Source organism: Bos javanicus, chromosome 11, assembly GCF_032452875.1.
Source record: "Bos javanicus breed banteng chromosome 11, ARS-OSU_banteng_1.0, whole genome shotgun sequence".
Classification (NCBI taxonomy): Eukaryota; Metazoa; Chordata; class Mammalia; order Artiodactyla; family Bovidae; genus Bos; species Bos javanicus.
The window spans coordinates 2,363,877-2,381,003 of record NC_083878.1 but is presented as its reverse complement, the minus strand read 5'-3'; positions in this window follow the sequence as shown (position 1 = coordinate 2,381,003).

Sequence of the window (17,127 nt, the reverse complement as noted above, 5' to 3'; positions counted from 1 at the left end):
GCGAGAGGCTCCAGACGGCATGACCCCCAAGGTGTCTGGGCAGGCTTCTTAGCGCTCTGCTGCAGGCCCGCCCTCCCTTCAGCTGGTAGAGCCCACATTCGCACCACTAGAGGAGTATTACTCCAGGCTATGCACTGGGGCGCCAAGAGAGTCCCCTTGAGATGAAGGGACCCGGGCTGGGTTGCTTTAATTCTTGACTTTGCGTTTACTCCACCTGCTCCCCACTCAGGACAAGGCCTTGCTGGGGAGTGAGCCTGGCAGGAGCAGGCAGAGCTGGCCTCCCTGCTTTTGGCCCTCCATCCTGCTCTGCGGCCACCTTTCTGAATCTTGGGTCCTCTTTTTTTAAAAAAATAATTTTTATTGGAGTATGGTTGATTTACAATGCTGTGTTAGTTTCAGATGTACAGCCAAGTGAAGCAGTATACACACGTATATGTGTGTGCTCAGTTGCTCGGTCGTGTCCAGCTCTCTTGAGACCCCATGGATTGTAACTCACCAGGCGCCCCTGTCCAGGGGATTTCCCAGGATTACTGCAGTGGGCTGCAGTTTCCTACTCCATCAGGTCCCCTTTTACAGCAAAGGTGAAAGAAGGGTGCTCTTTGAGCTTCCTCCTGGTTCTACATCAGAAACCAAGACGCACTTCTGTTTGCAGCTGCGACTCGGGTCAAATCACTTGACCTTCCATCGCCTCCGTTACCTTCCGGGTGGAGCAAACATAGCGAGAGCTGCTGAAGATAAGGTTTTTGATGGAAAAATGGTGACACCAGTGAGCCATTAGCCCTTTATCATCTGCAAGATACTTTCACTTCAAATATGTCATCAGGGTGCTCCTGACGACCCTGTAGGTGGCGGCTCACTCATCCCTGGCCCTCACCCCACACTTACAGTTTGAGAAACAAAGGCCCAGCCACAGGGGGACAGGCTCAGGGGCTAGCTTCGCCTTCAGGGCCCCTGTCACCAGACCGTCACCAGGGCCGCCGGGTCTCTGGGAGGCAGAGGAACAGCAGCCCTTCCCCGAGGGCGGGTGTGAGGGGGCCGGAGATGCTGACAGCTGTGCAGATAATCGCACGTCTCCATTGCTGCTAATAGCACGCTTATGTCGCTGAGTCTTCTGTTTGCCTGGTGCCTCCCACGGGCCCGGAATTGCGAATCTCAGCTCCTGCTTGGGGTGGGATAGTGTGGTGGAGGGGGCCTGCCCGTTCCCCAGCCCTGGTCCTCCTGGGGCCTCAGAGGACCCCTTGCAGTTCTGTGCCTCAGCTCCCCGCCACCTCCCAGGGAGCTCCCTCCAGGCTCTGGGACAGTGAAAGGGCTTCCTGCTCCTGAAGACCTGGGTGTCCCAGCCTTCTCAGCTCAGCACTCTATGAAATCTCTTATCTACACACAGGACCAAGTGTGGGAAGGTTCTGAGCCCTTCTGCGCAGACTGGACATCTTGGACAGGCAGGATGGGGGCCAGCCCCCCTTCAGATGACACTTCCACCCCTTCCTCCAACCCCATTACCTCCCCCAGGCCTCCACAGGCCACATTTCACCCTGGGAGCAAAACCGACCCCCAGTCCTCAGGCCCCACTTGCCAGGTCAGTAGAAAACCCAGCCCACACTCTAGAGACTCTTAAGGGTTCGCAGGCTTCCCCAAAGGAGCCTGAGAGATTCCCCTCCCCTTGGAGAAGACCCTCGGTCTGGCTGTGCACACTGAGGTGGCCTGGTGCCTTCATGGGGGCCCTGGCTTCTTTGTTCCTGGGCTCAGCTTCTGCCTGATGAATGGCTTTCCCTTAGATCCATGGCCTCTGCTGGGCCACCTCTTGGTGACCCACCAGCCAGACAGACCAGACCCTGGGGTGAAGACACTTAAAAAATTTTTTTTTAGTGTAATTAATTAGAAGACTTTTTGGCTGTGCTGGGTCTTTGTTGATGCGTGAGGGCGGTCTCTAGTTGTGGTGAGTGGGGCTACTCTCCACGGTGGTGCACGGGGTGGTGAGCGGGGCTACTCTCCGCGGTGGTGCATGGGGTGGTGAGCGGGGCTACTCTCCACGGTGGTGCACGGGTTTCTCATTGCGGTGGGTTCTCTTGTTGCAGAGCACAGGCTCTAGGTGCACGGGCTTCAGTAGTTGCAGCACGCGGGTTCAACAGTTACGGATCGCAGGCTACAGAGTATGGGCTCCGTAGCTGTGGCACATGGGCTTAGCTGTTCTGTGGCATGTGGAATCTCCCCGGACCAGTGACTGGACCAGTGTACCCCGCACTGGCAGGAGGACTTTTATTCACTGCACTGCCAGGGAAGCTCCAGGTCTTAGCTGTGGCACAAGGGATCTTTAGTTGCAGCATGAGAACTCTTAGTCGCAGCATGTGGGACCTAGTCTCCCAGCCAGGGATCCACCCCAGGCTCCCTGCATTGGGAGTGCAAAGTCTTACCAGTGGACCTCCAGGGAAGTCCCAAGACGCTTGTCTGTCTTTACATCTCCCGTCTCAGGGGGTTGCACTCATAATGCCTTGATTCCTTGTTGACCACATGGCTCCGTGCTGGAATGTCCGCTCCTGGAGGCCAGCGGCTCTATCCATTCACAGTGGTCTCTCTAGTGCCTAGACCAGTTGCCTAGACAGGGTAGTCATCATTTGTCGACAGAATAAATATGCAAAACTTTGTGTTCTTTTCCCCCTTAACATTATTCCAGGACGAATTTTCCAAGTTTGCCATTTTTCTTGGCTGGATAATAAATATTCTGCCTTATTGACATGTCATCCCCTCCCTTCCACAACTTGCAGAGCATTTTGGCTGAGTTCACTTTTGTTCTATTATAAATAATGTTGCTATAAACAGCTGTGCACATATAGCTATTTCTCCCTTTGCAATTATGTCTTTGGGAGGATTCCAAACAGTGGGATTATTGTGGGTCAAAGATCATGGAGTATTTATGGCTCTGGATATGGTGGGACTGGCTAATTCTCAGCCCCCAGGCCAGCCATGCTGTCCCCAAGGTTTGCCTCTGAGAGACTCCCATAAAAGTCCCTTCCCTTTGGTGCCAGATGTGACCCTGGCATGATGAGGGACTCACTCTTCATCTCCTGATGGGTGGGGGGCCAGGTGCAGTGGTGCGGGAGCTCATAGGGGTGGACAGAGGGGTCAGTGGGGGAGGGTAGAGATGAAGCCTGTCCCCCATTTCTGGGGCCAGGAGCCCTGTTTGGGGGCACAGGAAGGCCCTGCCTCTCCCAGACCCTTTTCTCTCTGCTGGGTCAGCTCTCTCCTGTCTTGTAGCACCCCCCACCCTGCCCAACTCAGTCTCAGAGCGGGGAGCAGTTTCCACCAAGGGGTCCACTGGAAGGAGGGAGGGACTCTGGCGCCACAGCTATTCCTGACTTCACTCTGCCAGACCCTGGGTAGAAGGCTGTGCCTGAGAGAAACAGATGTGGAAACTGATTTTGAGCAGAAGTTTGTACCATTGTTTTAGTAACAAATGGGTCTGAGATCCAGTCTCCCCCAGCATGCTCTGTTTGCCTTCCACCCGGTCCCCAGCCTCCACCTCCACTTCTGCAGCTCCCTGAGCCCACTTAACCTATCATTAGCACCCGGCCCCAGAGGCCTGGATGGTAGAGGGGGAGGGGTCCACATCGGTCCCTCTGAGTCCTGGCCCCAGAACTCACTTCCTACAGGAGGACAGGGTGGCCAGGGTGCACCCCTTCCCAGGCATGCCTTCCCTGTCTTGGGGAGACTTAATGGGGACCTCAGGAATAACATGGCTCAGATGGTAAAGAATCTCCCTGTACTGCAGGAGACCTGGGTTTGATCTCTGTGTGGGGAAGATCCCCTGGAGAAGGGAATGGCTCTCCACTCCAGTATTCTTGCCTGGAGAATCCCATGGACAGAGGAGCCTGGTGGGCTACAGTCCGTGGGGTTGCAGAGAGTCAGACACGACTGAGTGACTTGCACTTCTGAGGTTTTACTGCACCGATGGCATGGTGCATTGGAAACAGTAGTGTGGTGAGGGAGGGGTCTGCTGTTTCTGAGAACTGGCGGAGCCCTAGCCCAGGCAGTGATGGGCAGAGCTGGGAGCAAGGAGTTGGGGTGCTGTGTCCCTGGACTCTCCTCTCCAGAGCGGGGTGCAGGCTCTCTCTGTCCCTCCTTCCTTGGCCCTTCTGGCTTCCAGGCCTCCAGTGCAGAAAAAGCACAGGACCTGGCAGCTCTCATGCCGTCTCTGCCTCTAACAGGCTGTGTGATCCAGGCCCTCTCGGCCTGCAGGCATAACACCAGGGCGCTGACACTCACTCACTCCTGCCTTGTGTGGCTCCTGCGGTGGCTTGGGTCAAGGTCTCAGCTGGGTGAGCCTTGCAGATGGCTGACCCGGCACAGAGCGAACTATGTTGCTGGAACCAAGATGGGGCGGGAATCCGAAAGGAAGCTGGTCCCTGCCTCCTGATGCAGCCTGGCACGGGGGGCCCCTTGGGGGCTAGGGCTGTCAGCCCCTCTTCCTTTCTTCAGCTTCCCCCTCCTTTTCCTATGCCTCACCCTGCTTCGCAGAAATGGGGAGATTTTTTGCTGGCAGATGAGGGGAACAATGGCTGCGGGAGCGTGTGGGTGCCCACGGGGGTTTGCTGTGTGGGTTGTGTGATTTTCCCGGACAGGCAGGTGTGAGAGGTAGAAGAAATTATTCTGTCTAAAATCTCAGAGATGAGCTCTTCTCTTGAGCTGCAGAATGACTGCTTCATGTCTGGGTGGGGAGGCACGAGATAGGGTGGGTTTTGGGGGCAGGAACCCAGGAAGCCCACAGCAACCATGATAACTTCTATGTTTGCCTGGGGTGTCACCCCTTATGAGGAGCCAAGACAGCCAGAACGACCAGTTCTCACAAGAATCCAGAGGGCCCAGACTTCCCTGGTGGCCCGGTGGTTGGGAAGCCACCTGCCAATGCAGAGGATACGGTTTGATCCCTGGTTGGGGAAGAGGTCACATGCCACAGAGCAACTAAGTCCGTGTGCCAGAACCACTGAGCCCATGTTCCACAACCATCAGTCCTTACGCCCTCGGGCCTAGAGCCTGTGTGCCATGATGAAGAGTGGCCCCCACTCGCTGTAACTAGAGAAAGCCTGCACATAGCAAGGAAGACCCAATGCAGCCAAAAGAGAAAAAAAAATCCAGAGGGACCATCAGGTGGGCAGACATTACAATGAACCCAGTTTACAGGTGAGGAAACTGAGGCTCGAAGGGGTTAGCCGACTTGCCCAGATCACAGAGCCAGTTAGTGGGAGAGCCAGGGCTTGAACCCAGACTTCTAGGTCCTCAAGTTCCTGTTTGCTTGGTGCCTCCTCCTAAAATGACCACATGGAGATGATGTTTCTGAAGATGAAGCAGGGGAGGGACCATGGGAGTGAACAGCAGCTACCTTTATGTTTTGAATCCTCAGGCAAGATTTACCAAACACTGTGCCCACTCCCTGCACCCCCTACTTTCCTCCACCTTCAGACGTGTGTCTTCTGGAGGAGGGGAAAGATTGGATTGGGAAGAAGGCTGTCCTACTGGTCAGCAGTCGGGTGTGGTCGCGTAGGAGAATTGGGCCCATTCTGTGGACCAGTGTCGGCTGCAGGCACCACAGTTTTTCAGGGCATCTCATTGATTTGCTGAACATACTTCTCAGATGCAGTGGTTTTTCTGGGGTGCAGAAAGCTGTAGTGGATCAGACCGGCAACACACCACCAAACAGTGACCATGACCTTTTTGGCTGCAAGTTTGGCTTTGGGAAGTGCTCTGGAGCTTCTTCCCGGTCCAATCACTGAGCTGGTTGTCATATAAAACCACTTTTCATCGCACATCACAATCCAATCGAGAAATGGTTCGCTATTGTTGAGTAGAATAAGAGAAGACAACACTAAAATGATGATTTTTTTGATATGCGGTCATCTCATGAGATACGCACTTATTGAGCCTTCTCACTATTCCAAGTTGCTTCAAATGCCGAACGACCATAGAACGGTCGATGTTGAGTTCTTCGGCAACTTCTCGTGTTGTTGTAAGAGGATCAGCTTTGATGACTGCTCACAGTTAGTCGTTATCAACTTCCAGTGGCCGGCCACTGCACTCTCATCTTTAAGTCTCTCCTTTGCAAAACTTCTTGAACCACCACTGCACTCTATGTTCGTTAGCAGTTTATGGGCCAAATACATTGTTGATGTTGCAAGTTGTCTGTGCTGCTTTACGACCCATTTTGAACTCGAATAAGAAAATCACTCAAATCTACTTTTTGTCTAACACCATTTCCTTAGTCTAAAATCAATACAAAATAAACAGCAAGTAATGTCATTAGCAAAAAAAAAAAAAAAAAAAAAACCAACCCATAAAGTGGGAAATGTGCATTAGAATGATGTATAGTATAATCACATTTGTTTAAGAATGTATTCCAATATCAAATGGCAAAGTTCAACAATGCAAAACCGCAATTACTTTTGCACCAATCTAGTATCTATACCTGTCCCAACTGATGTTATGCAGGGAGAGAGGTGGTGAATGAGGTCAGGGGCCTTAAAGAAATCAAGTCAGAAAATCCTGGGGGTGGAGGGTGTGGGTACTCACTTCAGCAGCACATATGCTAACATTGAAACAATACAAAGATCATGGCATCTGGTCCCATGACTTCATGGTAAATAGATGGGGGGAAAATGGAAACAGTGAGAGATTTTTAATTTTGGGGGCTCCAAAATCACTGCAGATGGTGACTGTAGCCATGAAATTAAAAGACACTCGCTCCTTGTAAGAAAAGCTATGACCAACGTAAACAGCATATTAAAAGCCAAAGACGTTACTTCGCCGACAAAGGTGCATCTAGTCAAAGCTATGGTTTTTCCAGTGGTCATGTATGTATGTGAGAGTTGGGCCAAAAGAAAGCTGGGAGCTAAGGAATTGATGCTTTTGAACTGTGGTGTTGGAGAAGACTCTTGAGAATACCTTGGACTGCAAGGAGATCCAACCAGTCACTCTTAAAGGAAATCAGTCCTGAATATTCATTCAGGAAGGACTGATGCTGAAACTGAAACTGCAATACTTTGGCCACCTGATGCAAAGAACTGACTCACTGGAAAAGACCCTGATGCTGGGATAGATTGAGGGCAGGAGGAGAAGCAGATGACAGAAGATGAGATGGTTGGATGGCATCACCGACGTGATGGACTTGAGTTTGAGTAAGCTCCAGGAGTTGGCAATGGAAGGGAAGCCTGGCGTGCTGCAGTCTGTGGGGTTGCAAAGAGGTGCACCTGACTGAGCGACTGAACTGAACTGGGGGGCGTGGGGAGAGTCAGGGCAGAGCCTGATTCAGCCCCTTTCAGGACTGCTAACAGCCAGAGAAGACTCTTGAGAGTCCCTTGGACTGCAAGGAGATCCAACCAGTCCATTCTAAAGGAGATCAGTCCTGGGTGTTCATTGGAAGGACTGATGCTAAAGCTGAAACTCCAATACTTTGGCCACCTCATGCAAAGAGTTGACTCAGTGGAAAAGACTCTGATGCTGGGAGGGACTGGGGACAGGAGGAGAAGGGGACGACTGCTGGGAGCCGGTGTGAGGAGCTCTGCCCGTGGCAAAGGTCATGAGGAAGGAGGCTCGACATATGCAAAGGCAGGATCGAGCCTCAGGAGTCCCCCTGGAAATTTTTGAACATCTACCTCCAAAACCAGAGTCTGCCTACTTTCTGCTTTGTGCTCTCACCTACACCTCTGACTTTACGGGGGGCTGTCCCCCACTACCTCTCTCTGAAAAAAGAGTTAACTTACAGCTCCAGTTAATAATTTCTGGGTGTGATAGCGTTTCAACCTACAAACTCCTTTGGAAGTCCTCTAGCCTGCCTGAATAGGTTTTTCTGGCCACATGTGATTGTTCAGAGCCTCCCAACTGTGAGAGGCATGAGATGTTCTAAACTGTCTAAATACAGATTCTTTTGAGCAGTTAAAAGATTGATTAAAAATTGTATTGGTGAAGGGTTTTTCACTTGTTGGGCCAATGTTTGCTGCTAAGTCTCCATATCCCTTATCTACTGTGTCCCTGGCAGTGTATTGATTAATATAATTGGTGTAAGTAGTAGCTTTAATGTTTGTAACCTTCGACCCTTGAGTTAATTCTTTTTCTTGTTATAGCCCACCACAGACGACAGAGGATGAGATGGCTGGATGGCATCACTGACTTGATGGACGTGAGTTTGAGTAAACTCTGGGAGTTGGTGATGGACAGGGAGGCCTGGCATGCTGTGATTCATGGGGTCGCAAAGAGTTGGATACGACTGAGCGACTGAACTAACTAACTAACAGCCCTCCAGGCAGCAGCTCCTCCAGGCAGCTCTGTACCAGAGGAGTCTGGCCTTTTGTTTAAGTCGAAATCTGCTCCCCTATTGAGTCCTCCCCCTGGCCCTCCATTAATTCCTCAGGCACATTGCTTTAACCGCTCTGGCCTCCCACAAAAGACCAGGCGGGGGTGTGATGTCTCCTGCCAGCTGAGGGTGTACCTCCTGCATCCCCGACCTGAGAAGCCTTACTGACTGAGCTCTGCAGGAGGCCATTGTTGACCAGGGAGAAATCAGGAGCCCGAAGACTGAGAACCAAGGGCCCTGGGGGGCATGGAAAGGGCCCAGAAGAAACCCAGACAAAACGGAGACAGCCAGGAGGTAGGCAAGCAATTAAAGGAGGGGGCTGAGTTTTCAATTAACAGGCACCTCCGCTAGCAGTAGATAATTAACAGATTAGCAAGGCTGTTAGTGAGGCTGCTGCCAGGGAGGAGGAGTGGGCAGGTGCCTGGGCCTGGCGGGGGAGGGGGGCTGGAGGTGGGGCTCCAGGTTTCACTGGAATGAAAAGGTGACTTAAGCTTCAGGAGCCCGAGGGCAGCTGGAGGGTGGGAGGGCAGAACCAGGAGGGCAGAACCGGAAGGGCAGGGGAGGGGCCATCCAACTGTCCCCCAGCCTGCAAGGGCCCTAGGTTTGCAGAAATGTCTGCCTGGGGATGGGCTAAGGAGGGGGTGGATGAGAATGTCTGGGGGTCACGATGTTGACACCCCCTTGAATTTGCACGTGGCCATGCGGCTCACAACAAGCTTGCACAGTCATCCAGGGCTTCATGATGTGGGGGTGAGAGCACAGACTGACATTAGACTCTCCTGGGTTCATCTTGCTCCCGCTTCCTAACTGGGGTGGGCTATCCGACATCCCAGCTGCTCTCCCGGACTCCTCAGCTCCTTTCTAGTTAGACAGTGTCGCACCAAAGCATCAAAGAGCCGGTGTGTGGGCCCTCTGGCCACGTCTTCCCCTGCTGGAGAGTTTGAGAAGGACTCTTCTCCAGAGGAGGCTTCCCCTGTGGCTCAGTGGTAAAGAATCTGCCTGCCAAGCAGGAGACACAAGTTCAGTCCCTGGGTTGGGAAGATCCCCTAGAGAAGGGAATGGCAACCTACTCCAGTACTCTTGCCTGGGGAACCCCCTGGACAGAGGAGCCTGGCAGGCTACAGTCCATAGGGTCCCAAAAGAGTCGGATACAACTTAGCGTCTAAGCACACATGCACGGGCTGCTCCGGAGAACAGACCCTTTATCAGCCTGAATCCCTAAGTGGCCTGTGTGGAGCAGATCCCTTGCCAGCCTCCAGGATACATCTAGTGGGAATGAGAAGCATTCTGTTACAGTATGAGATTTTACAGCTGTTTGTTACAGCAGCATAACCAAGCCTATCCTGGCTATTACACAGGGTGACCCTTACCTCCATGAGCCTCTGTTTCCTAATCCATAAAGTGAGTAAGAATGATGCTCACCATGAATGATTGTTGGGAAGTTAAGTGAGATGATATACAAGTTGGCTGAAGGATCTTCTCCATTCCTGGGTCCCTGCTGCCACCATTTAGTCGCTAAGTCATGTCTGACTCATCTGCAACCCTATGGACTGTAGCCTGCCAGCCTCCTCTGTCCATGGGGTTCCCCAGGCAAGAATACTGGAGCAGGTTGCCATTTCCTTTTCCAGGGGATCTTCCCAACCCAGGGATCGAACCTATGTCTCCCACTTGGCAGGTGGATTTTTACCACTGAGCCGCTAGGGAAGGCCCCACACCTCCTCTGAAAAAGAGGAACATTGCCATGCACCAAGGTCAAAGGCCAGGGACATTTGCTTGGCCCTTGCTAATGGTTGGAACTTTTCTAGTGCTGAGCAAAGAGTTTAAAGGTTGAGCCCCAGGTTGATGGGCAAGGTCCATGGGATGCCGGAGGCCTGGGGGGACCCGACCACCGGGGATCCAAGCCAGCTCCCTCCCTCTCGGCCTTCTCCAGCTCTCTTTTGTCGACAGTGTGGGGAGAGACGCTGAGGGCTGCTGCCCTTGTCCATACCTTGGGAGGGCTGGCTGGACCAGCAAGTGCTCCTGCCTGAGAGTCTAGGACCCAGACAGGCTTCCCTTGGTTCTTGAAGTCCTCAAGCCACACGTGACGCTAGTGGCCTGTCAGCAGCACAGGCTTTCCCCTTGACCCCTCTCCCACGACATCCACAGCTTCACTTCCCCTCCCAGCCATCCCCTTACTCTGCCTCTGCTCCAACACCCCTTCAGCCTGTTTCTGAACCGGCTCCACTGTCCTCCATAGAAGAGGAGCAGGCTTGCAGTCATAGAAGCGGCTGGCTGTTCACTCCGTTTATTGGCCTGTTCGCACTGTTCCTTTTTGATCTACAAGATCAAACCCATTTTTTTCCCCCAATTGATCTCATTCCTCCTGGGGTTTCTGATGCTTTGTGTCCAAAACCTGAGTAACCATTTCTTCCAAATATGAAGGCTTCTCGCCCTCTCTCTGTAGTTGGCTCCATGCTCTGAGTTCATCAGATTTTTTTAAAGGCAGCTTTCCAGGCACGGGCCCTTTTAAAGTTTCCTTCCTAACCTGTGTGTGTTCCCTTGGAACTCCTCCCCCTGCCCTTAACCCAGGGAACTGTCATCCACCCCAACAAGCAGTCACAGTCCCTCTTCTCTAGGGACTTCCTGCTCACATGACTGAGCCTACAGCTCTGGACTCTGAGAATCATAAACATAATCAGGGGGACTTTGTGTTCATGAAACATCCCCCATCAGGACAGAACTCGCCTCTCAGTTGTCTTTCTCACAGCCATAGATCAGCAGGGGCTGGCAGTTTCCCTCTTGTCTCTCTAACAAATGAATCCCTGTGATTTGAGAGAATAGCATTGAAACATGTAGATTATCATATGTGAAATGAACTGCCAGTCCAGGTTCGGTGCATGAGACAGGGTGCTCAGGGCTGGTGCACTGGGATGACCCTGAGGGATGGGATGGGGAGGGAGGTGGGAGGGGGATTCAGGGTGGGGACACATGTACACCCATGGCTTATTCACGACAATGTATGGCAAATCCACTACAGTATTGTAAAGTAATTAGCCTCCAATTAAAATAAATTAATTAATTAAAAAAAATGAATCCCTGGTTAATGCCCACCACTGCCAGCCTAACAACCAGCCTACTGCGTTGTCCACCACAGTAGCCACTGACCTGTGGCTTTGGGCACTTGAAATGTGGCCCCCTTCCTCTGTGTCAGGCAGGGGAGACTGCTGAGGCTAAAGTATGAGCTGAGCACCAGGGCCGGAGGGTGACAAGGAGCAGTGCTGGCCTGAGTTCCAGGTCTCCTGACCCCAAACCTGGTGGCTCCGTGGCTAGCTGTCTGCCTACCAGCCACTCTCCCCTTCCTCTCCCTCAAAGCAGAGGACATCTGCACAACTCAGGAAGCCTGATGACAGGCGTCTCCTCTTAGCGGGGTTTCCAGGATGGCTGCTGCTTTCCTGTCAGACCCAGTGGCTCTTCAACTTTGTCCTTCACCCACCACTTAACCTTCTATATACACATATATATTTACTGTTGTTCAGTTGCCGAATTGTGTCCAACTCTTTGCAACCCCATGGACTGCAACACACCAGGCTTCGCCATCCATCACCATCTCCTGGAGTTTGTGGTGACCAGCTGTGGCTTCCTGGCATCTGGATTTCTTATTACTGCAGGAGAGAGCTCCCGAGCCCTCTTTGCTTCAGACACTGCTGTCAGGTTTCTGTTTTTCTTATGTGCAATTTGAACTGATGCTCACCCTTGTCCTCTGGGAATTTGGGTGGTGGGTGGAGATTCCCAGTAGGAAAGGATAGGGCTCAGGGACTCTCCAATCACATGGTTTTGTCCTCTCAAGTTCACAGGTGCAGATGGAGAGTTAAGGGGAACCTGGTTTTACTCAGTGCCCTGGTGAGTGAGCTCTAGGATGATCCCCTCATCACAGAACATGAGAGCCCAAAGGAGGGTGGCCACCCTCAGAACCATCCGCTTCACTTTACTGATGAAGAAACTGAGCTCCATGTCAGTTCAGATATGCCTGGTTATAAGTAATTAAAGCTCAAGTAATGCAGGCTTAACTAAACAGGAGTCTATTTTACTCACATAACAAATTGATGTGGTTGCAGGACTGTCCCACAGTCCCCAAAAGTCGAAGCATGAGGATGGCAAGTCTGAGATTTTCTTAGTATTTCCCTCATGGCTGCAAGATGGCTGCCAAAGCGCCAACCATCACATTCTCATTTAATGGCAAACAAAACTGGAAAGAAGGGAGGATAGACGAGAGAAAAATGAAGGAGGCTTTTCTTACAGAAAAAAATCTCCCAGAAAGACTTTAGCAGAGTCCTCATTCTTTCTCTTTGCCTGGGAGTTGGTCATGTGGTTACTCCAGGCAAGTAGTTAACAAAGTGCAGAAACTGTGAAAATGAGTGTTAGTCGCTCAGTCGTGTTTGACTCTTTGTGACCCCATGGACTGTAGCCGACCCAGGCTCCTCTGTTTACAGAATTCTCTAGGTAAGAATACTGGACTGAGTTGCCATTCGCTTCTCCAGGAGATCTTCCTGACCCAGGGATCAAACCCAGGTCTCCTGCATTGCAGGCAGATTCTTTACCATCGGAGCCCCCAGGGAAGCCCCATAAGAGGCAAAGGTGCTCCACAACTGTTTCCACAGTCATGAGCCATCCCCTGGTTGGGCACTTTGCCACCAAGTAATATCAGAGTAGTGTCGACAGGAGAGGATGCCTGTGGATGGAGGACCAATGGGAGGCCTGATGTATCCAGGGTCACAGTGACTGGTGTAGAAAACAAGACTGGAATTCCAATCTCCTTTCTACTGCTCTCTGAGTGGGAAGAACCTCTGTGTCCTGGTGCAGCAGATGCTGCTGGGGCATTAGAATTCTGTGCTACTGGGGGGAGTCCATGTAAGCCAGTTGTGGTTTTCCTGTGCCCTCTGCTGGAGACTGACCAAGAATGGGTGTGTAATGTAATTCTGGTCACTTAAGCTATAACAGAAAAGCTGCTTAGGGGATTCTGGGGAAGGTTCCCTCACTCTTAAAAAAGACATATCCAGAAAGAGGTGATCTCCTCTCCTGAATGCCATCCCCTGCTGGATGTGATGGCTGGAACTGAGGCAGCCACCTTGGGATCATGAGGGAAGCTGGTTTGAGGAGAGAGGCAGGAAGCACGAAAGGTGGGCTTGGGTCTCTGTTGCTGCCACTGCAGCACTGAGTTAAACAGCCCCAGGCTGTCCTACCTTGGGGCTTCTTTGCACAGAAGGCCCATCTCCCTTATTGTTTAAGCCCCTTTAAGGTGGGCCTTCTGTTCCTTGCAGGTGAAATCCTTCTAAAGAACCTACATGTTTCCTTCTGCTCTGTGTCCTGCTCTGGAGGAAGGTGCAGACTAGCACCAACCAGCCCCTCTGGGAAAAAGCAACGCTACCCGTTATGGGCCCACGTGGCTGGAGCTCAGCCTCTTGCATTTAGTTGCTCACCACAGCCAGAAAGAGGCTGAGAACTGCATTCAAAATCCCAGGCAGTGGGGAGGAGTGGTTTTGAAAGGGATGTTGTGGGGGCTGCATAAAAGAAGGCCATTCCTGCCCCTCAGAACCCCCATGCTGACCCCCACCATGCCCTCCCCAACCCAGTGTGGCCCCCAGTGACCCTGGAGACAATGCCATCAGCCACCCTCCCAGCTGCTCGTAGGCTAGGTGGGGTAGAAGGGCTGTTGGTTAAGTGCTGAAGAATTCCCAGAGTTTGGGGCTGGCCCAGAATGGGTTTTTGTAGCTAGAGTGTGACCATTCTGTCCTCGCAGCTTGCCTGGTGCAGAATGAATACAGGCCAGTTAAGTATTTTTCAGGTGACTGATTATAAAGATTTGCTTCCATGTGGACTCTGTCTTGCAATGATCCAGGACCCCATGAGGGCCACTTGTGTTGAAGTACTGAACAGGCTACCTTCTTTGGTAGAAAGAAGGGCCTAGAGGAAGGTCTCTTTCCTTCTTCCCCTCACTGTGTTGGGTCATAGTTGCAGCACGCAGGACCTTTATTGTGTCACGTCGGACCTTCATTGCAGGATGCACGGACTCTCTAGTCGTGGCTCACCATCTTAGTTGCTCCGTAGCATATGGGATCTTATTTTCCCAGCCAAGGATTGAACCTGCATCCCCTGCACCGCAAGGCGGATTCTTTCTTTTTGGCTGCCCTGGGTCTTGGTGCGCGGGCTTTTCTCTAGTTTGGCAAGTGGGGGCTACTCTAGTTGTGGCGCGCTGGCTTCTCATTGCTGTGGCTTCTCTTGTTGCAGAGCATGGGCTGTAGAGCACATGGGCTTCGGTAGTTATAGCTCCTGAGCTCTAGAGCACAAGCTCAACAGTTGTGGTGAAAGAGCTTAGCTGCTCCACGGCATGTGGGATCTTTCCAAATTAGGGATCGAACCCATGTCTCCTGCATTGACAGGCGGATTCTTTACCACCGACCCACCATGGAAGCCTGCAAGGTGGATTCTTAACCACTAGACCACCATGAAAGTCCCTAGAGGAAGGTATTTCTTTCATTTATTTATTTTTTTGGAAGGTTATTTCTTGAGGCACTTTCTTTCTTGGGGGAAATGCTAGCGGGCCTAAATGTCTCTGCTCCTCTAGGACATCCACCACCAGCTGCAAATTGCATATATGATCAAACCTTCCCATGCCCAGAAACTCTGATGGTGCCCACTGCCCTGGAATGGCTGGGGAGTAGGGAACTTCATGGGGTTCTGTGAAAAGAAGAGAAGTGAAAAGCAAAGAGAAAAGGAAACATATAAACATCTGAATGCAGAGTTCCAAAGAATAGCAAGAAGAGATAAGAAAGCCTTCTTCAGCGATCAGTGCAAAGAAATAGAGGAAAACAACAGAATGGGAAAGACTAGGGATCTCTTCAAGAAAATCAGGGATACCAAAGGAACATTTCATGCAAAGATGGGCTCGATAAAGGACAGAAATGGTATGGACCTAACAGAAGCAGAAGATATTAAGAAGAGATGGCAAGAATACACAGAAGAACTGTACAAAAAGATCTTCACGACCCAGATAATCACGATGGTGTGATCACTGACCTAGAGCCAGACATCCTGGAATGTGAAGTCAAGTGGGCCTTAGAAAGCATCACTACGAACAAAGCTAGTGGAGGTGATGGAATTCCAGTTGAGCTATTCCAAATCCTGAAAGATGATGCTGTGAAAGTGCTGCACTCAATATGCCAGCAAATTTGGAAAACTCAGCAGTGGCCACAGGACTGGAAAAGGTCAGTTTTCATTCCAATCCCAAAGAAAGGCAATGCCAAAGAATGCTCAGACTACCACACAATTGCACTCATCTCACACGCTAGTAAAGTAATGCTCAAAATTCTCCAAGCCAGGCTTCAGCAATATGTGAACCATGAACTTCCTGATGTTCAAGCTGGTTTTAGAAAAGGCAGAGGAACCAGAGATCAAATTGCCAACATCCGCTGGATCATGGAAAAAGCAAGAGAGTTCCAGAAAAACATCTATTTCTGCCTTATTGACTATGCCAAAGCCTTTGACTGTGTGCATCACAATAAACTGTGGAAAATTCTGAAAGAGATGGGAATACCAGACCACCTGACCTGCCTCTTGAGAAATTTGTATGCAGGTCAGGAAGCAACAGTTAGAACTGGACATGGAACAACAGACTGATTCCAAATAGGAAAAGGAGTTCGTCAAGGCTGTATATTGTCACCCTGTTTATTTAACTTATATGCATACATCATGAGAAACGCTGGACTGGAAGAAACACAAGCTGGAATCAAGATTGCCGGGAGAAATATCAATAACCTCAGATATGCAGATGACACCACCCTTATGGCAGAAAGTGAAGAGGAACTCAAAAGCCTCTTGATGAAAGTGAAAGTGGAGAGTGAAAAAGTTGGCTTAAAGCTCAACATTCAGAAAATGAAGATCATGGCATCCGGTCCCATCACTTCATGGCAAATAGATGGGGAAAGAGTGGAAACAGTGTCAGACTTTATTTTTCTGGGCTCCAAAATCACTGCAGATGGTGACTGCAGCCATGAAATTAAAAGGCGCTTACCCCTTGGAAGGAAAGTTATGACCAACCTAGATAGCATATTCAAAAGCAGAGACGTTACTTTGCCAACAAAGGTTCATCTAGTCAAGGCTATGGTTTTTCCTGTGGTCATGTATGGATGTGAGAGTTGGACTGTGAAGAAGGCTGAGTGCCGAAGAATTGATGCTTTTGAAGTGTGGTGTTGGAGAAGACTCTTGAGAGTCCCTTGGACTGCAAGGCGATCCAACCAGTCCATTCTGAAGGAGATCAGCCCTGGGTGTTCTTTGGAAGGAATGATGCTAAAGCTGAAACTCCAGTACTTTGGCCACCTGATGCGAAGAGTTGACTCATTGGAAAAGACTCTGATGCTGGGAGGGATTGGGGGCAGGAGGAGAAGGGGACGACAGAGGATGAGATGGCTGGATGGCATCACCGACTTGATGGACATGAGTTTGAGTGAACTCCGGGAGTTGGTGATGGACAGGGAGGCCTGGCGTGCTGCAATTCATGGGGTTCAAAGAGTCGGACACGACTGAGCGACTGACCTGATCTGATCTGACCTGTTACAGTAGGGGGGAAAAGGTCCATTAGCATGCTGCCTGTGCAGAGGAAGGGAATGAGAGAGCGATAGATACAAGAGAATGAATAAAACAAGAGAGGGGCTTTATGGGATGAAAGATGAAGTTGTGCCAAGGAATTCAACTCAACTTGAGAGCATAATGAGCTGCCCCTGAGGTCCAGTGGCAGCTGAGGCAGCAGCAATGTC